This window comes from Hyperolius riggenbachi, chromosome 12 (assembly GCF_040937935.1).
Source record: "Hyperolius riggenbachi isolate aHypRig1 chromosome 12, aHypRig1.pri, whole genome shotgun sequence".
NCBI lineage: Eukaryota > Metazoa > Chordata > Amphibia > Anura > Hyperoliidae > Hyperolius > Hyperolius riggenbachi.
The window spans coordinates 66,794,365-66,818,660 of NC_090657.1; the positions used below are offsets into that span (position 1 = coordinate 66,794,365).

Sequence of the window (24,296 nt, forward strand, 5' to 3'; positions counted from 1 at the left end):
GTCCAGGGTCATACACGGGTAAGCAGAAATATCACAGTACCAGAGGGCAAGGCAGAGAGCAGTCAAAGAATGTTTCTGAAAACAAAACCAGGCAGCAAGGGTCATCACAGTATTCCAGACAAGAGGTCAGTTCAGGCAGCAGATGCGAGGATCCGCTGGGCTGCCTGCGCAGGCAGGCAGCCTTTTGACCATTGTTCAGGTCTGCATTCTGCAGGTCTCTGGAAGAGAGACCTTTTGTCAGTATTGCAGCTTGCTGCTGAGGAATTTGCATATGTTTGTCATGCAAATTGCCTAGCCACATCCTTTGTAGGCTTGCTCTATATATACCATGTGATATCACAGACCTTGGCTGGTCATAAAGAGTTAGTTCCTGTGTAACACTCGCCTGGAGTGTCAGCCTTGCTCTTTGTTTGAAGATTAGCCTAGAGTAATTCCTGGGACTGCACTAGGCAGATTCCCTAAGTGCAGTTAGGATTGCATATCTGTTTTGTTTGTCTGTTGCGATTGTCCTGTCCCTGCGGTGGCCGACAGGAAATCGTTCAGTTTGTCTGGGTGCTAACAGCGGTTGTTACTGGTAGGCCTTTCTGTTCTGTCTTCCAGGATCGCACTAGCCTCTTTCGCTAGTGCTGTGGATCCTATCTCTCGCTTGTCCCTGTTTTCGTGTGTCTGTCTTGTCTGCTACGAACGCTTGCTGGAGGCTCGGTGAGGTAACCGTTAAGCAAGCGCTCGCGTCTTCTGTTCAATGTTTGTCTGTCGGTGGTTAGTTAGGCGTGCTTGTCTCTATTGTGCTTATCACGTGGAGACCGCGCATAAACGCGTGCACTGTTGCGAATGAGTGCGGTGTTCGCGTTTAGCTAGTGTTTGTTATTTTCCTTATCTCCTCATTGTATGATTTGCTGTGCCTTTGCTACTCTCGTGTTCTGCCTTGCTGTAGCCTTGTGTCACCCCTGGCAATCGCCTCTCTCGCGATTGCGTTCCTACTTCATATCTGCTGTTGTGTGTGCACCGTCGCGGGTTGGCAACTAGTTTGGTGCACACACATACAATCTGTCTCTGTGCTCATTCTCAATCGCTTCTCTTGCGATTGCGTTTCTTCCCTTCATACAATTCCTGTCTGGCTCCTGTGGTAGGGCAGAGGATCTGTTCCTCTGCACTCCACAGCTCCATCTGCCGACAGGAATTTCCCTCTACAGGTGCATTGCACCTTCTGCTGGGTTTCCTCAAATTATACGCTTGTGGAGGATTTCCGCAGTGTCAGCGCACGTTCTGTGCGCTGATCACGGAGAGAATTCCACAATCGTTACAGTATGACCAGCCAAACCGAAATTCCCAGTGTAGAGGGAATTTCCGATTTGTACGATTTGGTCAAATATGGGTCCTGTGTCTTTAAGAAGTTTAAGATACTGGACTCTGAAACCAGAGATGAGTTCATATCAGAATGTTCCAGATTCTTGGCAAATCCTGAATTTCAGGCCACCAATATTTCCACTTGGAGTGGTCAGATTGCTTACAATCTTTTCCAAGGGGATCTGTTTGTGTGAGTTGATCAGTATGCCAGACATAGGATTCTGAGACATAATCCTCGCAGGTTTCTAGCTCATGTATTTGCTTGTAAGCTTGGAATTCCCCTGCCACGCTATTTCTCTGAATTTTTTCCTGCTAGACAAAATGCTGTGCAAAAGGCTAATCAGAATACTTTGTGCAACATTTCTCTGAAATTACCATATGTTAATGAGTTGGTGCTTGCAGGCCAATCTGCTGATTTGGCTTGTCAGCCAAAAGATTCGTTGCCCATAGCAACCACAAATAGGAAGGTTATTTCTGTCAAGTCTGAAATGTGCAAAACCATTCAGTATGATAATCAGTTCAAGGTTTCTCACGCCACTTCAGCCTCTAAACAGATGCAAGAGAACTGCCTGGAAACGTTTCTTGCATTTAAATACACACACCAATCGATTGATTCCAATAAAGAGACATCATTGTCGGATGATTGTTCCTGCTTTTCTGGGGTAAAGCATGCGAGTCTTGATATTGTGCGATCTGAAGTGAATGGGTGTGCCACTGTGGTGGACTCCTGTGCGAATCCTGAAAGATTCTCTCCTGAGTATGTGCAGTTTGAATTTATGCAAGCAAAAAACAGATCTTTAGGATCTTCTATTTATGATCCTGTTGTGGAAGCGTCAGTTTCACAACCTAAAGCGATCTTGGATTCGCAAATTTTGCGTTCTGTCTCCTCGGATTCAACATCGTTAGTCGAGTCTAAGAGTGAGACAGCACTTTGGTTTTGCGAATCTGACTCTGAAGCATCGTTGCTGGGCCCAGAGAAGGTTTCCCTGAGCCTGCCCTGTACCATGAATGACAATATGATGTCCAGTCACACTGACAGTTGGGAGTCCCTTTCTTGCCTTGAAGAAAGTTCTGACTCTCCACCCTGTACTCTGGATGAGTCAATATTGCCTTGTACTATATCTCCTGCAGTGTCCCTAGAGGCTCGTCCAGGTATTGCTGCTATTCTCACCTGTTTTTCTGCAGTTTTGGAGTTGCAAGCTAGTTTGACTGCTACGCAGAATTCTGGGTGCAGTGAGATTGATGTTAGGGAGTCAGTGTGTGTTCCAGTAAATATACCTGTGGTCTCTACTCGTGATGAATTTTTACCCGGTCCTGGTTTTGGTTTTCTCATCTCGGACTCTGAGGTTGGCAGTTCCCCAACATGTCCTGAGGTTTCTCCTGTGCTGGTGTACCCCAATGTGCTCTGTGACCTAGAAAGCCCAAGTATGCCAAGGTTACCAGCATACTCAGATGCTTCCTCATTGGAGACTTGCTCTGATATGGCCTGCCTGGTCGCATGCCCAGAAGTGGTCCCGGAAAGTCCTGACCTTGATGGGTGTCTGGGTAATTCTGAATCCAGAATAATCATTGGTTCCATAGGGGTTCTTGGCGGTTCTCCCTGTGAGCCTGGTGAGCGTTCTGGCCTCTTGGGATCTCTGCAGAGCCCCAAAGGGTTTTGGGAGATTCCGGGAGAGATTTTGCTTGATACCCTGGATTGGATCAACAGTGGCTTTTGTCTTGAAAGGGACACTTCGAACGGGTATTGTGGCAGGTATGGTGTCTTCGGACGCTCCTTGGAAGGTGGTGGGTATGGTCTGGAGGGTGTCGATGGCTTCTTCTCTGGCATTCACAGTCCTGATGGGTGTTACACTGTGACTTGTAGTACTGATGGGCATGTTTTGGTGGCTTCTGCTTCCGATGAGGTCGGTTTCGGGTGGACTGACTCTGGAATTGGGCCTTGTCGGGCTGTCCTGACCTTCATGAGTCTTCAGTTGGAGTCTTTTGCTAATAGCAGTTTTGAGGCTCGTCTGGAATCCGACCCTAGAGGGGGGGTACTGTGAGGATCCGCTGGGCTGCCTGCGCATGCAGGCAGCCTTTTGACCATTGTTCAGGTCTGCATTCTGCAGGTCTCTGGAAGAGAGACCTTTTGTCAGTATTGCAGCTTGCTGCTGAGGAATTTGCATATGTTTGTCATGCAAATTGCCTAACCACATCCTTTGTAGGCTAGGCTTGCTCTATATATACCATGTGATATCACAGACCTTGGCTGGTCATAAAGAGTTAGTTCCCGTGTAACACTCGCCTGGAGTGTCAGCCTTGCTCTTTGTTTGAAGATTAGCCTAGAGTAATTCCTGGGACTGCACTAGGCAGATTCCCTAAGTGCAGTTAGGATTGCATATCTGTTTTGTTTGTCTGTTGCGATTGTCCTGTCCCTGCGGTGGCCGACAGGAAATCGTTCAGTTTGTCTGGGTGCTAACCGGAACAGCGGTTGTTACTGGTAGGCCTTTCTGTTCTGTCTTCCAGGACCGCACTAGCCTCTTTCGCTAGTGCTGTGGATCCTATCTCTCACTTGTCCCTGTTTTCGTGTGTCTGTCTTGTCTGCTACGAACGCTTGCTGGAGGCTCGGTGAGGTAACCGTTAAGCAAGCGCTCGCGTCTTCTGTTCCATGTTTGTCTGTCGGTGGTTAGTTAGGCGTGCTTGTCTCTATTGTGCTTATCACGTGGAGACCGCGCATAAACGCGTGCACTGTTGCGAATGAGTGCGGTGTTCGCGTTTAGCTAGCGTTTGTTATTTTCCTTATCTCCTCATTGTATGATTTGCTGTGCCTTTGCTACTCTTGTGTTCTGCCTTGCTGTAGCCTTGTGTCACCCCTGGCAATCGCCTCTCTCGCGATTGCGTTCCTACTTCATATCTGCTGTTGTGCGTGCACCGTCGCGGGTTGGCGACTAGTTTGGTGCACACACATACAATCTGTCTCTGTGCTCATTCTCAATCGCTTCTCTTGCGATTGCGTTTCTTCCCTTCGTACAATTCCTGTCTGGCGCCTGTGGTAGGGCAGAGGATCTGTTCCTCTGCACTCCACAGCTCCATCTGCCGACAGGAATTTCCCTCTACAGGTGCATTGCACCTTCTGCTGGGTTTCCTCAAATTATACGCTTGTGGAGGATTTCCGCAGTGTCAGCGCACGTTCTGTGTGCTGATCACGGAGAGAATTCCACAATCGTTACAGCAGACAAGGAAGGTCCAGTAATCAAAGCTGAGGTCAAAGTCCAGAAAATCCAATATAAACAACAAGTAACAGCACACCCAGCAACCAGCAAGCTAGAAGTTATCACAGGCAAGATGCAAGTGTCACAGCAAGGTTTAAATACTGACAGCATCCAATCAGTGGCCGGCCACGTGCACACAAAAGCCAAACACACGCAGGCATTAATCTTGTTTAAGTATCAGCTGAGAGAGAGAGATCAGCTGACACGGGTGGCAATACATGTCAGCTGAGTAACCAATAATAACCAGTAAAACTTCCTGACTGTGTGTCAGCTGTAGCATAGTGGTAAAGAGCACTGCCTCTGACATGAGAAACCAGGGTACAATCCCAGCTAGGGTCAGCATCATATATTATTATTTATTACATAAACCCCTGCCTAAGTGACAGCTGACTCTACCTCTGTCACCGCCTCAGACCATACTGCGGCCGAGAGAAGCGATCCCTTACATCCAAGTATAATTATTATTGGCGGCACATTCTCTGCTGCATTACAGACTTTTACTAATTGTATTGACGGGATCTGCTTAAACGGCATCTGAAGCCAATTTGAAAACAGAGTGGAATAAAAAACAGATACTCACCTATGGAGAGGGAAGGCTCTGGGTCTTATTGAGCCTTTCCGGTTCTCCTAGGGTTCCCAAATCCCACCGCTGGCTCCCACGACAGCAGTCTCAGGCTGATGGGTTGGAGACTACTCTCTCTTCAGGAGCCCGAGTGCAGTGCAGTTACTAGGCTAAAATGCACCCAGGGCGAGGGTGTAAAAATTGCGCCCCCCCCGAGCAAGGTATGGGTGCCCGCAGTATAGGTTAGCCAGGTCTAGTTGCACTTAGTATAGGTCCCCCCAGTATAGGTAGCCAGGCATAGGTGAGCCAGTATAGTTGCCCCCGCTATAGGTTAGCCAGGTAGGTGCCTCCAGTATAGGTAGCCAGTATAGTTGCCCCCAGTATAGGTTAGATAGGTAGCTGGCCCCCAGCGTAGGTTAGATTAGGTAGCTGCCCTCCAGTGTAGGTTAGATTAGGTAGCTGCCCCCCCAGTGTAGGTTAGATTAGGTAGGTGCCCCCCAGTGTATATTAGATTAGGTAGGTGCCCCCCAGTATAGGTTAGATTAGGTAGGTGCCTCCCAGTATAGGTTAGATAGGTAGCTGCCCCCCAGCGTAGGTTAGATTAGGTAGCTGCCCCCAGTATAGGTTAGATAGGTAGCTGGCCCCCAGCGTAGGTTAGATTAGGTAGCTGCCCTCCAGTGTAGGTTAGATTAGGTAGCTGCCCCCCCAGTGTAGGTTAGATTAGGTATTTGCCCCCCAGTGTATATTAGATTAGGTAGGTGCCCCCCAGTATAGGTTAGATTAGGTAGGTGCCCCCCAGTATAGGTTAGATTAGGTAGGTGCCCCCCAGTATAGGTTAGATTAGGTAGGTGCCCCCCAGTATAGGTTAGATTAGGTAGCTGCCCCTCACCGTAGTTTAGATTAGGTAGGTGCCCCCAGGATAGGTTAGATAGCTAGCTGTCCCCTATAATGGAGGGGGGAGCCGGAGCCGCGGGGAGGGCAGCCCGACCTCTCCCTCCCTCTCCCGGGTCGCCCTCCGTGCTACCCCCTCAGATGCAGAGCGAGCAGCCGGGAAGCGTTGTTTACAACTCACCTCCCTGGCTCCAAGCGCTGCTCTCTCGCCGCTGGTCTGTCTCCTCTCTCTGCATAGCTGCGGATACACACGCTGCTTCCTGCTAAACAGGAAGCAGCGTGGCAGAGTGTGTATCCGCATCTATGCAGAGAGAGGAGACAGACCAGCGGCGAGAGAGCAGCGCTTGGAGCCAGGCAGGTGAGTTGTGAACAGCGCTTCCCGGCTGCTCGCTCTGCATCTGAGGGGGGAGCACGGAGGGCAGCCCGGGAGAGGGAGGGAGAGGTCGGGCTGCCCTCCCTGCGGCTCCGGCTCCCCCCTCCATTATAGCGCCCCCCCTCCCAACAGCGCCCCGGGCGGCGGCACGCCCCGCACGGCCCTAAAAACGGGCATGCCCGAGTGCTCCTAAAGACAAGTCACTCCGTACATGCAGGAACGGGAAGGCTCTATAGGACCCAGACATTTACTCTCCAAAGGTGAGTATCTGAGGTTTTTTTTGTTTTATTTTTTATTGGCTTCAGACTCCTTTTAAAGGATACCCGAAGTGACATGTGACATGATGAGATAGACATGTGTATGTACAGTGCCTAGCACATAAATAACTATGCTGTGATCCTTTTTTTCTTTCTCTGCCTGAAAGAGTTAAAGATCAGGTATGTAAGTGGCTGACTCAGTCCTGACTCAGACAGCAAGTGACTACAGTGTGACCCTCACTGATAAGAAATTCACCTTGTTATCTCTTTCCTGCTCTCAGAGGCCATTTTCTGCTAGGAAAGTGTTTCATAGTTGGAATTTCTTATCAGTGAGGGTCACGCTGTATTCACTTCCTGTCTGAGTCAAGACTGAATCAGTGTGAGAAAACGCGGAAAAGCCGCCGCATATGCCAAGAGCAAGGCGGCTGACTCCGCGTCCAAAGCGGCGGTTTGCACGCATAGACACGCGTCTGGTAGTATGGTGGAATGCGGAAAAGCCGCCGCATGTCCTGACAGCAAAGCGGCTGTTTCCGTGTCCAACGCGGCGGTTTGCATGCAGCAGCGTGCGCTTGGTGTGGCTGGGTCTGTTAGTGCACATAGGCAGATGGAGAGCTACGCACGCGTGGGCCTAAACTCAGGACCTTTATACCAGCAGGGGAAGTGTCAGCTGATCAGGAAGATCAGCTGATTCCTGCAGGACTCATGATTGGCTGAATGGCTCGGGCGGGGCGGCAGAGTCCAGCAACTATATATTCTGCTGCTTGTCAGTTGCTGGTTGTCTGCCATTGCTAACACTTGCGTGAAGGCACTCAGACCTTAGCTAGTCCCGACAGTGTGCCAGAACCGGCTGGAGCTGGGAATCCACACTGAGTCAGATTCTTGATAGCTTAAAGTACTAATTGAATTGTATTATTTGTTAGACCAGTTCCAGGGTGTTGAGATCAAGGCCCTCACACCCCAGACTAGGAATACTGTGTATCTTCTGTGTATTCTCTAGCATAGTTCCAGGGTGTTGAGATCAAGGCCCTCACATCCAAGACTAGGGAACTGTATTATCATTTATGTTATACTCCAGACTAGTTCCAGGGTGTTGATGATCACGGAACTCACACCCAAGACTAGGAAATTGTATTATCATTTATGTTATGCTCCAGACTAGTTCCAGGGTGTTGTGAATACGGACCTCACACCCCAGACTAGGATTGTGTTATTACTGTGTTACGTTAGCCCAGTTCAGGGCAAAACCTTACATATTAGCAGCAGGGCTTCCTGCAACCCAGACTTGGTCCCTCGCTCAGGGGTCCACAGGCTACAGGAATATCACCCACCGCTCAGGGGTGAATTCCTCAGGAGTATAGGCCGCCAGCTCCTCTGGTGGTCTTTACTCAGAGTTGTTACTGTTGCACCAAACACACTCTCTCCAGTGTCTAGAGGTTAGACATATCTGATTATTGACGATTCCGCAGATCCTCAATAATCGGGTATATCTGTATTCTTGGGGATACTGCGGATCGCCAAGGATCAGATTCTCTCTCTGGTTGCTGACACCAATCGTTACAGAATGGCAGACCGAACCCAAATGGACGCACTGTATAGCCATGTTGAAGTCCTGACCACCGCGGTAAACCAACTTTCCGTGGCAGTTTTGAACCAACAGACCCAGATATGTCAGATATTTGGGGCTATTTCAGAACTTCAATCAGTGCGAACTCCTCTTAGCACAGACATACGTATGCCTGTACCTGAAAAATTTTCTGGCGACAGATCTGACTTTCGAAACTTTAGAAATAGAGTGTTATCATACTTTGAGTTAAGGCCTAACTCGTCTGGAACCGAGGCACAGAGAATTACATTCATTAAGACTCTGTTGTCGGGGGATTCCCAGACCTGGGCGTATGGTCTTCCTATTGGGCATCAGGCCCTGGCCTCAGTCGATGAATTTTTTGAGGCTATGGCTATGATTTACGATGACCCGGACATCGCTTCGACTTCTGAACGGAAGCTCAGGCTTCTGCGTCAGGGCATGTGTCCGGTAGAGAATTATGCTGCGGAATTCAGGAGGTGGGCGGTCTCGGCTAGATGGGACGAATTCGCCCTCCTAGACTGTTTTTTGGCCGGATTGTTAGATACTATTCATAAGGTGATGATAGGTCATCCTGAGCCTGAATCATTGGATGAGGCAATCTCTTTGGCCATACAGATAGATCGCCGGTTGCGCCACCAGAGACAGGTTCGTGGTAGAGTGGCCAGAAGGTCTATCTTACACGATTCTTCTCGGTCTCCCTCACCCCCAGGCGAACCTATGCAAATTGGGTACACAAGGTTGAGTCTGGGGGAAAAGAGTCGCAGGAGCCCAAAGAAGAACGCTTTACAAGGGTCCACTAGGCCAGACGAATGCTATCGCCTAGGATTAGTCAAAACCATAGGTGAGCAGGGTTCATCCCTGAACGACGGTCGGCTGATCCTTCCCGGTTCGGTTACATGGGAAGGGTGGACCAAGTCCGCAGAAGCCATGGTGGACTCGGGTTCGTCAGCGAACCTCATAGATTCCGATTTTGCCAAAAGTTTGGGGATACCGTTATCTGCACTCGACCGGCAGATTTCGGTCATTGCAGTGGATGACTCTCCAATGCGCAGTGCCCAGTTTCTTTCCCAAACCTCCCTACTGTCATGTTGTTTAGGGGCATTGCATGAAGAGAGTTTACAGTTCCTGGTCCTGCCGATGAAAGGCTCTGCTGTTGTTCTCGGTATGCCCTGGTTACAACTTCACTCTCCACTGATTGACTGGGCTTCAGGACAGCTACTGAACTGGTCAGCCCATTGTCATGAGCACTGTTTAAAGAAGGGTGAGGTGGATAAAACCAGGATACAGGTCGCAGGAAAGGCAGGACAGTGTACAGTTATTTCTAATGGTTCCTGTTCCTCACGGTTACCTCTCATGCATAAATCTGATAGCAAAAGCCCCAAAGCAGACACTTTAGACAGGAGTTTTTGGCCCAAAACCATTCTACCACCGAAAAAACAGGCTGACAAGAAATAATTTCCTGTGTCCCTGCCCGGGTCAGCGCTGCAGGTGGATTCCACTCCCTTCCTCCCTGGGTTGATTGATGGCCGGCCTGAGTATGAGATAAAAAGAAAATTCTCTAACTTACATCCTGGAAAGCCAGGAAGGAGATGTCCGGAGTCCACTCCTCAGGGGGGGGTACGGTGAGAAAACGCGGAAAAGTCGCTGCATATGCCAAGAGCAAGGCGGCTGACTCCGTGTCCAAAGCGGCGGTTTGCACGCATAGACACGCGTCTGGTAGTATGGTGGAATGCGGAAAAGCCGTCGCATGTCCTGACAGCAAAGCGGCTGTTTCCGCGTCCAACGCGGCGGTTTGCATGCAGCAGCATGCGCTTGGTGTGGCTGGGTCTGTTAGTGCACATAGGCAGATGGAGAGCTACGCACGCGCGGGCCTGAACTCAGGACCTTTATACCAGCATGGGAAGTGTCAGCTGATCAGGAAGATCAGCTGATTCCTGCAGGACTCATGATTGGCTGAATGGCTCGGGCGGGGCGGCAGAGTCCAGCAACTATATATTCTGCTGCTTGTCAGTTGCTGGTTGTCTACCATTGCTAACACTTGCGTGAAGGCACTCAGACCTTAGCTAGTCCCGACAGTGTGCCAGAACCGGCTGGAGCTGGGAATCCACACTGAGCCAGATTCTTGATAGCTTAAAGTACTAATTGAATTGTATTATTTGTTAGACCAGTTCCAGGGTGTTGAGATCAAGGCCCTCACACCCCAGACTAGGAATACTGTGTATCTTCTGTGTATTCTCTAGCATAGTTCCAGGGTGTTGAGATCAAGGCCCTCACATCCAAGACTAGGGAACTGTATTATCATTTATGTTATACTCCTGACTAGTTCCAGGGTGTTGATGATCACGGAACTCACACCCAAGACTAGGGAATTGTATTATCATTTATGTTATGCTCCAGACTAGTTCCAGGGTGTTGTGAATACGGACCTCACACCCCAGACAAGGATTGTGTTATTACTGTGTTACGTTAGCCCAGTTCAGGGCAAAACCTTACATATTAGCAGCAGGGCTTCTTGCAACCCAGACTTGGTCCCTCGCTCAGGGTTCCACAGGCTACAGGAATATCACCCACCGCTCAGGGGTGAATTCCTCAGGAGTATAGGCCGCCAGCTCCTTTGGTGGTCTTTACTCAGAGTTGTTACTGTTGCACCAAACACTTACACTCTCTCCGGTGTCTAGAGGTTAGACATATCTGATTATTGACGATTCCGCAGATCCTCAATAATCGGGTATATCTGTATTCTTGGGGATACTGCGGATCGCCAAGGATCAGATTCTCTCTCTGGTTGCTGACACCAGTCGTTACAGTCAGCCACTTACATACCTGATATTTAACTCTTTCAGACAGAGAAAGAAAAAAAGGAACACAGCATAGTTATTTGTGTGTTAGGCACTGTACATACACATGTCTATCTCATCATGTCACATGTCACCTCGGGTATCCTTTAATACCTGGTAGGAGGTCCTCTTGATTGAACTGCTGTGTTAAAGGGAATCTGAAGTGAAAATAAACTTATGATATAATGATTTGTATCTGTAGTGCAGCTAAGAAATAACACATTATTAGCACAGATATGAGTCTCATATTGTTTACAGAACAGGAAGAGTTAAGAAACTTCAGTTGTTATCTATGTAAAACAGCTTCTCTGAGCTCTGCGACTTTTGTGGACAGCACTGTCTTTTGAAGCTCTTATCTCAACTGTCTCTCATTGTTTCAACTTTGTTTATGGCTTTCTTGCAGAGAAAAGTTCAAAGGGTCAGTAGTCTGCTTTGTAAATTCATTTAAAATGCTGAATGTACTGTGGGAACTGCAATTATGAGAGAATGATGCAATGATATAAAAAAAGCTACATACCTGAAAATAAAAATATTACACTATTTTCTTTGCTACTAATGACACTATTTTCTTTGCTACTAATGTTCTATTAAATATCCATATTACACAACCATTTCATTATATCATTTGGTTATTTTCGCTTCAGTTTCACTTTAAAGTGAAGTAAAGCTGGAGGAAAAAAATGTAGATACTTGCCTAATATTTTTGGGAATATAAGACAAACTTTTTCTTCCCCAAAATTCGGACAGAAAAGTGGGTGCATCTTATATTCCAAAGATAAGGAATAAGCTACACAGAGTGTGCAGGGAAGCTACTGGTATACACATGGTGTCATGCATGACCCCCGACGCAGTTGCGCCATTAGTGTACAGAGACAACGTGCATAGAACTAGCAGTATGGAGGACCTGGCAGTTCTGTGTAGCGGTAGGTGGCTGGTGTCCCTGCCTACTGCTGCAACAGAAGAGGAGTTATCTGCCAAGAGCCAGGAGGAGAGGATAGCAGAGGATGCAGAAGAGGACTGCACATGAAGCAGGACTCGGAGCCAGAGGGGGAGGATCGTGGTGGCAGGACCAGATTTAGTAGTAAAGTGAAAGTGTACTGCAGTGTGTGAGAATCTGCTCAGCTGCCTGTGCAGACAGGCAGCTTTTTGACCACTGTTCAGGTCTGCATTCTGCAGGTCTCTTTAAGAGAGATCTTTTGTCAGTTCTGCAGCTTGCTGCAGAGGAATTTGCATATGTTTATCATGCAAATTGCCTAGCCACATCCATTGTGGGCTTGCTCTATAAGTACTATCTGTTTCCCACAATGCTTGGCTGGTCATTAGGACTCCTTCCTGTGAAACACTCCTGGAGGAGTGTCAGCCATGCTCTTTGTTTGAAGATCAGCTTAGAGTTATTCCTGGAACTTGCACTAGGCAGGTTGCCCTAGTGCAGTTAGGATTGTTTATCTGTTTTGTTTGTCTGTTGCGATTGTCCTGTCCCAGCGACAGGAAATCGTTCTGTGTGTCTGGGTGCTAACCGCAACAGCGGTTGTTGCTGGTAGCCCCTTCTGATCTGTTTCCCTGGATCGTGCTAGCCTCTTTTCGCTAGTGCTGTGGATCCTTCTGTTCTGTCTCACTCGGATCGCACTAGCATCCTGCGCTAGCGCTGTGGATACTTCTATTCTGTCTCCTTGGATCGCGCTAGCCCCTTTTCGCTAGTGCTGTGGATCCTTCTGTTCTGCCTTCCTGGATCGCACTCACCTTGCGCTAGTGCTGTGGATCCTTCTGGTCTGCTATTCTGTTCTGTCTGTCTGAATCGCACTTGCCCTAGCGTTAGTGGCAGTGGATTCCTCTGGTCTGGATCTTGGAGCTAACCTCGGCTGCGGTCGCTGCTGGTTAATCCTTCTGTTTGTCGTGTGCTTGGATCACACTGCTCTGACAGCAAGAGCAGTGGATCTTTCTGATACCTGGTTCGCACTGGCTCTGACGGTAAGAGCAGTGGTTCCTGTTTGATCGATTCTCGTTGTCTGTCTGTTTGCGTGCGCTTGCTGGTGCCTGCGGTAAGGCAACCGTGTAGCAAGCGCGTTTGTGTGGTGTCTGTCTTGTCTTGGTTAGTTAGGCGTGCTTGTCTCTATTGTGCTTATCACGTGGAGACCGCGCACGAACGCGTGCACTGTTGCGAATGAGTGCGGTATTCGCGTTCAGTTAGCGTTTGTTATTTTCCTTGTTATTCTCATTGTATTATTTGCTGTGCCTTTGCTAACCTCGTATTCTGTCCTGATCTGCCTTGTGTCACGTCTGGCGATCGCACCTCTCGCGATAGCGTTCCTATTTCATATCTGCTGTTGTGTGTGCACTGTCGCGGGGTGGCGACTAGGTTGGCGCACACACATACAACCTGCCCCTTTGCTCGTTCTCATTCGCAATCGCCTCTCTTGCGATTGCGTTCTGCGCTTCGTACAATTCCTGTTTGGCATTTGGGGAGGTGCAGAGGATTGGTTCTTCTGCACTCCCCAGCGCCATCTGCCGACAGGAATTTCCCTCTACGGGTGCGTAGCACCTTTTGCTGGGTTCCTGCAAATATACGCTTGTGGAGGATTTCCGCCATATCAGCGCAGGCGTTGTGCGCTGATCACGGAGGAAGTTCCACAATCGTTACACAGTGTAGTGTAGTGTAGTTAAGTGCAGTGAAGTGTACTTTAGTTAATTGTAGTGTAGTGTAGTTTAGTGCAGTGTAGTGTTAGTGTAGTTTAAGTGTAGTATAGTGTAGTGTATTGCTAAGTAGCTTAGGTGGTAGGGCAGCAGGGATAAGTGTAGTGTAACTGGTGGGGGCAACAGGGATTAGTGTAGTATAGCTGGGTATTGTAGTGTAGATAGAGTAGCTTAGAGACAGTTTTTTTGGGGTGAAAGTTCCATAAGACGCCCCTGAATTATAGATGCACCTAGGTTTAGTTTTTTTTTTCCTGATTTCCACTGTTTAAACCTAGGTGTCTTATATTCCAAAAAATATGTTACCTCTGGATTGTCCAGAGGCTTCCCATCTCTTCCTCGACCCCACTGTTGCTGCGCATGGCAGCTCTGAACATATCCGACTAGAGCTTGTTAGATATGTTCTCGAACCGCACACACATTTTTATTAGTGTGAACCCTGCCTTACTCTTTGCTAATGTGATTTGGTTGCCCCTTTATTTATTTTTTTTGTTATTAAAAGCTTTATTAAGCATATCAATATATCAACAGTGCAGTGAGGTACAGCAAACTAATTCAAAAACATCAACTACACATCAAACAAGACTGTATAAGGGAGCATAGAACAGTTAGCTGAGCTGTTCAACCTAGGAAATGGGGTATCCAGTACCTCCTACTGAGATCCTAGGGATCAGTCATTACTCGTATTAAGTAATACACCATATGGCCCCCATATAACTATACTATAAAAACAAAACATATAAAAACCATAAAAAACAGAAACAAAAAAAAAAGAACAATAGATATGTCTATTATCAGACAGCGAGAGCCCATTATACTCTAAAATGGAAAGGAAAAGAGAGAAGAAAAATATACACACAAATCGACGTCCAGGGTGAGCTATATGTGTCTATACGTTCTCCAAGGGTCCCAGATGGTATTATACCGTGTCACATTTTCTATACTATAGTAAAATACTTTGTCCATCAGCATCATTAAATCTAGACGATGGGAAACAAGAGCAAGATCTAAATCAGTGGATTTCCATTTGAAGGCTATCGACCATTGTGCGGCCAGCAGCATGTATTTGTAGAGTGATCTAAAGGTTCGAGGGACAACATCGTTGGGAACATACAAGAGAGCCTGGGGGGTAGTCAGGGAGATCGGGAAGCCGAAGACGTCCTGAGCTAAAGATTTCCATGACGTCCAAAAGCGTTGGGCTGTGGGACAGTCCCAAAAAATATGTAAAAGGGTTCCTTCTACAGTACAACCTCGAAAGCAGAGTGGGGAGGCCGAAGGAAAGATTTTGTGGATTTTAGTTGGTGTGTAGTACCACCGACACATTAGCTTAATCGCTGTGTCTTTGACCATATTTGATTTAGCCACTCCAGAAACAGCTGTCCAAATATTAGACCATTCAGTATGATCAAACTGGGTCCCCAAGTCCTGCTCCCAGGCCCTCATGTACGGTAGTTTACTCTCATCATCTTGTCTAAGCAGCATGGCATATAATGTAGAAATAAGGCCTTTACGTCGGGAGAAATCAAAATACAAGGATTCAAACATTGTGGGGTCGTTTAATGGGAGTGTAGGGAAGATGGACGAGAAAAAATGTTTGATTTGACAAAACCTGAACGCCTCACCCAAAGGGGCGTCATGTCCAAAGCGAAGCATATTAAATGTGATTGGGACGTCTCTGATCCAGAATTTGTTGGCCGTGGTGAGGCCTTTGTCTCTCCACCAGGAAAACAACTGCGGACTTTTAAAGGCCGGAACAAAATGGGGGTTGCCGAAGATAGGAGTCCTGGTGGAGGGAAAGGTCATAAGCTTGTACGAGGAAGCTATTGAGATCCATAGCTTAGATAGTGCCGATACAATCCTGTTCCTGCCAGAAAGGGATTTCAAATCTTTCTTTGAAACTATTGTTGCCAAAGAAGATAAGTGGAAGGGGAAAATTGAGGTAGATTCAAACTGAAACCAAGCAGGGGGGTTAGAATTTATGTTCCAGTCTAATATTTGGCTGAGTTTAGCAGCCAGATAGTAGTGCCATAGGCTTGGTAATCCAATACCGCCTTGTAAGGGGGGGGTTATAAAGAACCCGAGCACGAATTCTAGCTGGTTTGCCATCCCAAATAAATTTATTAATCCGTGATTGCAAAATAGATATGGATTTCTTAGATAAGGTTATAGGGATCATGCGAAATAGGTATAATAATTTGGGGAGAATGATCATTTTACATGCTAAACATCTACCAAGCCATGAGATCTTATATTGCGACCAGGATTTGAGTAGAGAGGAAATATGATCTGTTGTGTGGGTAAAGTTAGCCCCATAAAGATCCTTATATGAAGGCGTGAGGAAGATTCCTAAATATTTGAATTTGAAATTACGCCATTTGAAGCCATAATTAGAGTCTAACCAACTGATCGTTTGAGGATAAAGATTAATTGGAAGGGCGGTAGATTTAGATGAGTTGACTTTAAGACCTGAGAATTTGGCAAATAAATCTAATAATTGAAATAGGTTTGGAATGGAGGTTAATAATCTGGTCAGGAACAGGAGTGCATCGTCTGCGTACAAGGACAGTTTAATATTATCTACCCCATAGCCATAAATACCTGGGTGTTGTCTAATCGCCACCGCCAGAGGCTCCAAAGCTAGAGCGAACAGCAGTGGGGAGAGAGGACATCCCTGACGAGTGCCTCGCTGCAGACGGACAGGGGCAGAAGAAGCTCCGGGTATGCGTATCACTGTGGACGGGGAATCATACAAGGCCGAAACAGCAGTAAGTATGGGGCCTGACAGGCCAAAGCCTTCCAATGCAATGTTTAAGTATTGCCAACCCACAGAATCAAATGCCTTGCTGATGTCTAGGCCTAACATTAGAAATCTGGACTTTTTGAGCTCAGCGTCTTGGAGAATGTTAGTAGCCAATCTAACATTATCAGAGCCTTGTCTACCTGGGATGAATCCCGTTTGAGTGTGGTCCACCAGGTCACCCACCATTGAGCCTAATCTCAGAGCCAGGATTTTAGCAAATAACTTGATATCATTATTAAGGATAGAAATGGGACGAAAGCCCGATGGGGAGGAGTGGTCAGCGTCGGGTTTGGGGATTAGGGACATATTGGCTAAAAGCATTTCTGCGGGAAGTTTGTCACCTTTGAGTATAGAATTAAACATCGAGGTTAAAGGGTGAGATAAAACATTAGCGAATTTCTTATAGTATATAGGGGAGAACCCATCTGGGCCAGGGGCAGTGGCCGAACGGAGCGCTTTAATAGAGTCAAGGACTTCAGAAGGTGTAATCGGGGCATTAAGAGATGTCAATTGTTCTGATGTCAATAAGGGTAAATTCAAAGAATTCAGCCAGGTCTTAAGGTTTGTAATATTGGTGGAGATCTCTGTACCTAGAAGGTCACGGTAAAAAGTCTAAAATATTTTCAAAACCTTTGAGGGTAGTACCTCCTCGGTGCCTCTAGAATTTTTAAGTTTATAAGAGTGAGGAGGTTTGTAAAACTGATTTAGCTTGCGGGCAAATTGGGTAGAAGGGTTGTTACCTCTAAGTAAAAATTTTGCCTTGGAGAACTTCAATGCCCTAGCATGGGAGCAGTCCAACAGGGAGTTAAGCTCAGTCCGTTTCAAATTGATTTCGTGCAGTATATCTCTAGTCATAGAGTTGAAGTGTCGCTTATATAGCAAGTCCAACTCATTTGATAGCAATAAGATTTTTTGGGATCTAAGTCGTTTCGCTTTGGCTGCTTTAGCTATGAACACACCTCTTAGGACCGGTTTGTGGGCCGCCCATCTAAGGATAGGTGAAGTATTGTCAGCATTATTAAAATAGAAGTATTCCTCCAACTCACCCAACACAGACATTCTGTCTGTTTCCTCTGCTAGTAGAGAGTCATTAAGCCTCCAATTACTAGGATCAAATGGAAGCCCAAAACCAATTAAAGTGGACTGGACCATATGATGGTCAGACCAGCAGCATGTAACAATGTCGGATGTGGAGGAGTTGGAGGCGAGTATGGGAGACAGATAGATATAATCTAAGCGGGCGTAGGATTGGCGAGGGTGTGAAAAAAAGGTGTATTGTCTGCAGCCGATATTATGTGCTCTCCATATGTCTACCACATTAGATTTCGAGAGGAGCCTGCTGGGTTTTCTCGGGAATGTCTGGGCAAATGGGGACTGAACTGACCTATCTAACTGGGGGTTTGCTACGGCATTGAAGTCTCCAGCAACAATCAGATGAGTAGAGGCCAGTCTTTCTAGTTGTGTAGATAGAAGATGAATGAATGCTGTTTTAGAGGCATTGGGAGCATAACAATTAACCATAGTAACTGATTTACCCTCCAGTATGCCCTTGAGAATTAAAATTCTGCCCTCTGGGTCCTCATAAGAATCGATCAGAGTAAATGAAACGGAATTATGGAGGATTATGGCCACTCCTCTAGTTTTTTTGGTGAACGAGGCAAAATAGGCTCTTCGGTATGATCTATGTAAGAAGGTGGGTGTTTTGGATTGAACAAAGTGGGTTTCCTGGAGGAAAATAATTGAGGCTTTGAGGCTCTGATAATGCTGAAACGCTTTCCTACGTTTAACAGGTTCGTTTAAACCCTGGACGTTGTGTGTGATCAAATCAAATGACCTAGGCATAGGATAGAGTCTGCGTTAGCTTTTGCGAGTTAGATAGGACACATAACAAATCACATTTCATATAATGGGCTCTCGCGGCAATAAAACAACAAGAAATAACATCTTTAGAAAACGAACAAAAACAACAAAACAGATAGAAAACATAGAGTAACTGCAATAGAGCAGTCAGACGAAACAGTTTCACTGGGCAAACCCTCCGTTCCATCCTATCACTATAAGGCCCAGGAGCTCTCAGTGGCATATTCAGGACCACACTGAGAGGGGGGGGGGGGGGGGATCAACTGCGAGCTATAAAGCTCGAAAATGGTCAGGATAAGAAGCTGGGGAATCTTGCGCGCTAAGGGGGAAGCCCACCCCAGCCTATTCAAGTTGCAGAGAGCCTGGCTCGAGGTTGGTTGTTCAAAGGCTGCTTCCGATAAGCGTCGAGATGGGCCAGGGAGACCTGTTGACCTATAGAGTTCAAGAAGGTGACGCCCTGTTCCAGTGTGGAGACCGGATAAACCTTGCTGCCGTGCGGAATCAGTAGCTTAGTAGGGAAGCCCCACTTGTATGGTAGTTGTTGATCTCGTAAGTAGGAAGTCAAAGGGGCCAGGGATCTCCGCTTCTGCAAGGTATGTTGGGACAGGTCAGAAAAGATCTTGATGTTGCTGTATGGATCCGGAAGTTTCTTGTGGTGTCTCATGTAGGATAAAAGAGAGTCTTTAACATGATAAAATTGGAAGCATGCAATAGCGTCTCTGGGAGTCTTTTCCGGTAGATAGGCAGGTTTAGGCAATCTGTGGGCTCGTGCGATAGTATATTCAATGTCAGAGTATTGAGGAATTGCCGACTTCACCGCATCTATCAGAAAATCTTTCAATTGGGTGTTAGGCACCGATTCGTCGATGCCACGGAACTTCAGATTGCATCTTCTGTTGCGATCTTCCAGATCAGCGATCTTAAGCTGTGTGGCTTCATTGTGTACATCAAGACGGTCTATTGTGCTGACAGTTTTATTGTGCTCAGTGATTAAGAGAGAGATATTGTCCTCATTATCAGACGTGCGGGATCCCAAGGCGTCCAGGGAGCGGTGCAAAGTGTCAGTGATAGAGAGAACTTTCGCTGATATAGAGGACTCTAGGGCAATTATCAGATCTTTCAGGAAGGCACGGTCAATTGGTTGATCCGAGACCGGGATGGCAGTAAGCATGGAGGCTAGGCCTGAAGCAGGGGCCTGTAGTACAGCAGCCTCTGTAGGTAGGTCAGCAGGGCCCGACATCCTGGGCCTGGATTTGGCAGGGCTGAGGAAGGTAGGAGAGGTGGCCTCTGGCTCAGACTCGTCAGTGGCGGCTGGGCTGGAAGGCAACGCTGGGGAGGAGGACTTTGAGGCCGGGACGCAGTTAGATGCGGTCTGTGTTGCGGACTGTGATGCGGACTTTGATGCGGATTTTGGCGCTGATGCGGAAGTCCGTCCGCATGCGGCCTGTGTAAGTGAATGGGAGGCTTGTGGGATGCGGACAGGCAATGCGGACTTACGTATTCCCGAGTTGCCGGCGCCATCTTGGGTCCTGGGCCTCCTCCGTGAAAACATCTCTGGGATCCGCTGCGGGCGGTCGGACAGTTTCTGCGGGGTGCCAGAGGTCTCCATCTCTTCCTCCAAGTCGGGGAGAATGTTTTCTGCCTCGCCGGGCATGCTGCAAAACGTCGCTTTGTCAGGCTGGGGTGAGGAGCTCCCTCCTTATGCTGCCATCCACGCTGCGCGCTAGCCACGCCCCTTGGTTGCCCCTTTAATTGCAGTTTGCTATAAATAATTTATATTTGACCTTGATGCACAAACCACATATTGTTTACCCAAGTATCTTTTTTGATTCAGTGATTGTAGTATTGTTTTTGTTTAACCACTTCACTTCCAAGGTTTTCCCCTTAAAGAGAACCCGAGGTGTGTTTAAAGAATGTTATCTGCATACAGAGGCTGGATCTGCCTATACAGCCCAGCCTCTGTTGCTATCCCAAACCCCACTAAGGTCCCCCTGCACTCTGCAATCCCTCATAAATCACAGCCATGCTGTGAGGCTGTGTTTACATCTGTAGTGTCAGTCTCAGCTGCTCCCCCGCCTCCTGCATAGTTCTGGTCCCTGCCCCCGTCCCTTCCCTCCAATCAGCAGGGAGGGAAGGGATGCAGGCGGGGACTGGAGTTCTGCAGGAGGCGGGGAGAGCAGCAGACTGACACTATAGAGATAAACACAACCAGCTCTGACAAGCTGTTTGTCAGCAGCGTGGCTGTGATTTATGAGGGATTGCAGAGTGCAGGGGGACTTTAGGGGTGTTTGGGATAGCAACAGAGGCTGGGCTGTATAGGCAGATCCAGCCTCTGTATGCAGATAATATTCTTCAAACCCACCTCGGGTTCTCTTTAAAAATCAGAACAATTTTCACCTTTCAGCACTGCGTCCATTCATCTGCCAATAACTTTATATTACTTATCACACTGAAATGATCTATACATTGTTTTGTTTTTTGTTTTTTTCTGCCACCGATTAGGCTTTCTTTGGGTGGTACTTTTTGCTAAAAATTGTTTTATTCTAAATGCGTTTTAATGGGAATAATAAGAAAAAAATGGAAAAAATTCATTATTTCTCAGTTTTCGGCCATTATAGTTTTAAAACAATACATGCTACCGTAATTAAAACCCTCAAATTTTATTTGCTAAATTTTCCTGATTATTGCAACATTTACATTTTTTTTCCTAGTCCAATATTTTATTTGGAAATAAAGGTGCATTTTTTCAGTTTTTTGTCCATCACCTATAATTTAAAAAGTAACAGTAATATACCCTCTTGACATACATATTAAAAAAGTTCAGTCATTAAGGTAACTATTAATGTTTTTTTAATTGTATATTTTCTATTTTATTTTTACAAAAAAATGTTTCGGGTAACTATTGGGGGGTGTGGGTGGTAAGGGGTTAATTTTAAAAGTTAAAATGTTAATGAAAAAAATGTTTGTAGATGTAATTTTACTTGTTTGGCCACAATATGTCCTCACGCATAACTTTCCTGTGCATAGTATTTCTATGCAAACAGGAAGTAATGCATGGACGTGCAAGTATTGGTTCTTGCGAATGACGGTGCCATCTCACTGATGGCAGCGGTCATTCACACGGAGACTTAGAGCAATGAATGGGAACTGATCTCTTGTCTAACGATCGGCGGCGATAACAAGCACGGAGGCGAGTGGGAGTGCGTGGTGGCAAGGGACGTAGTAGCTACGTCCCTGCGAGAGGATATGGGAAAATGCAGGGACGTAGTTACTTGTCCCGGGGGAGGGGAAGTGGTTAAACAGTAGGTAAATTTGCACAGCTGAACATTTAGCTGCTCTGAATGTGCTACTGATTGGTTGCACACAGTCTCAGCTGGATCATCTGATGTTTGTATAATGCCTGAAGGCAGCAGGGTCAGCTATACTATGCCAGGAAAAACAAACACATGGTTAAGTAGATAATTACTTGTTCTTCTACTTACATAACAGATGTATTGTACTGTCCACATTTTGATTTCAATGAATTTTACATAGTAAATAAAGATAATTCTGTTTCTTGGCATTTGCCATCTTGGTTCCCTCTGACTGAAGCCAATCCTGATGTTATTGCCTCCTTTCCTCTTTTTTTTCTGTTCAAATGGAGTGAATGGAGTGGAAGGAGGAAGGAGAGGGAGGGGGACGGGGGAGGGGGGGGGAGAGAGAGAGCTTCGCTGAGGCATCTGAAAAAAAAATAAAGAAACAAAGCCTGCAGCGATCGGACACCTCCGGAAGCATGTCCCCTTAGGGACAAAAAAAGAAGGTGAGTCCAATCGCTGGGCACCTAAGATGGGCTGTGCAGGAGGCTGAAAAGCCTGCACAGCCCAGCACTGCAAAAATGAGCCTGGTCTTTAGGGGGTTACCACTGTGGTCGTCAAGTGGTTAAACGCCGCTGGGGATTTGAGTGGCAGCAGGGTGAGCTGTCATTAAGTGGCAACAGGGTGAGATGTCATTCAGCTCACCCTGTGCCCAGCTTACCGGTGACGTTATAATATGTATAATGCCTGCAGCAGCAATACGCTGATGATGATCAATGAGATCAACAGCAGCAGCATCGGCTCCCTGTTCACCCTCAAACTGACCCATTGACTGAGCAAATCAATGCAGGCTGCTCTGTCGCTGAATGTTAACACTCCCCCGACACACTTTCATACTTGTAAAAGCTTTGTGTTTGCGCAGAGTGGAGTATTTTATGAATCGAGGCCTTAGACGTTAAAGTCCCACGTTACAGCAGCCAGTAACGCAGCCCAACTCACAGTAATGAAAAATCAATGTGCTGTTCACAGTGCCCACGTTTCGTTACATTGTAACGCTACACATTGAATGAAAGTGCAGCATGCTGTGCGTTATGCTGGGCTTTAGTTGTGTTAGACTGCTTGCACATGCAAGCCACATGGCTAATTAATATTCACTGCACTGTGGTGATGTAACCTGGACTCCTAGTGTTGTCATATGAATGAATCATTCATTTGATCTGGATCTTTTTTGTGAGTTGAATCATCCGGATCATCACAATGAACGATTTGGTTCACAGTGGATGTCTGTCTGGAAGAAACAAGAACATACAGAATGTACAGTGCAGGGAAAGTCGTGTCCTGCTAGTCGTTACAGCCCCAGTCTGCTTCCCTAGTAAAATGATTCAAATGATTCGGTTCAAAGATCCGGATCTTTTCAATGATCCGATTCGAATCATCCGAATCCTTGAAAAGATCCGGACTTCCCATCACTATCCTGGAGCAGCTGTTCTATCAGTATAGAGAACACCAAGAGCCGCATAACGCAGCTCAATCTGACGTCCAACTTCAACACCACCATGTGTTGCGTTAGGGGCACGTTATGCGACCTTAACGTCCCCTAAAACGCAACGTCCAAGTGTGAAAGAGGCCTAAGGGGTAAAAATTGTGATACGCAAACCAGTTAACGAGGATGATTCTAAGGGAAGGCAGTCTTAGCAGGAATCTGTTACATAGTTGGGTTGAAATAAAATCAAGGTTTTAACCAGAAAGTATGACACAAGACTAGATTCACAATCCTAAAAAATGTGATTTCTGGTAGAAGACGCTAAAGGCCTTAGCGCCATCATAAGAGAGATTTTGAATATGGCAGACAGAAAGTTGAAAAAAATCTCTATTTTCATGACCAGAGACGGAACTGGAGTTAGCTGTATATAAAGCAATCTATCTTGAAAGAGCCCTAAAAAAGGATTACTCTATTTTCTGGTGTATAAGACTACTTTTTAACCCTGAAAAATCTTCTCAAAAGTCGGGGGTCGTCTTATACGCTGAGGGTCGTCTTATAGGGCGGGTGCTGAAACTTCTGAGCCGAAGGTGTAAGTGAAGGGCGGAGCAAGCTGCAGGTGTCCGGGACACCCGGGATATGGGAAAAAGAGAAAGAGTGGCGCTGTGCCCAGAAACTCTTTCACTCGTCTGGCCCGCCCTTATGTCATATTACCATACACCCTTCTCTGCCTCTAAGATCTCGTTTCTGAGGACTGCAGTGAAGCGGCACAGGTGCTCATGTGCGAGATCTGAGAGGCAGAGAAGGAGGTAATAGTGTACAAGGGTGGGCCATTTGGAAAGGACTGAAGGCAAAGTTCACTCAGCCCCCCTACAACATCGCAAAGGCTGAGTGAGCCTGAGTGAACTTTTAACCTTTATAAAAACGTGAATATCTCAAAAACTGTAAAGGATACATTTTTTTGCAGCACAAAGGAGCACACACACAGCACTACACACCCAATACCAGTCTGATGTCTGTAGGTTGTTGTACGGGGGCTGGGTGATGGTATTGTTTTGGAAAAATAATAAGT

At 46.8% G+C, this 24,296-nt stretch overlaps 1 protein-coding gene across 1 annotated transcript in view; it reads left to right on the forward strand.

Moving 5' to 3' along the window:
- The window catches only part of LOC137540944 (deoxynucleoside triphosphate triphosphohydrolase SAMHD1-like), a 372,279-nt gene that overhangs the window by 136,033 nt on the left and 211,950 nt on the right, over nucleotides 1-24,296 (forward strand). The window lies entirely within an intron of this gene.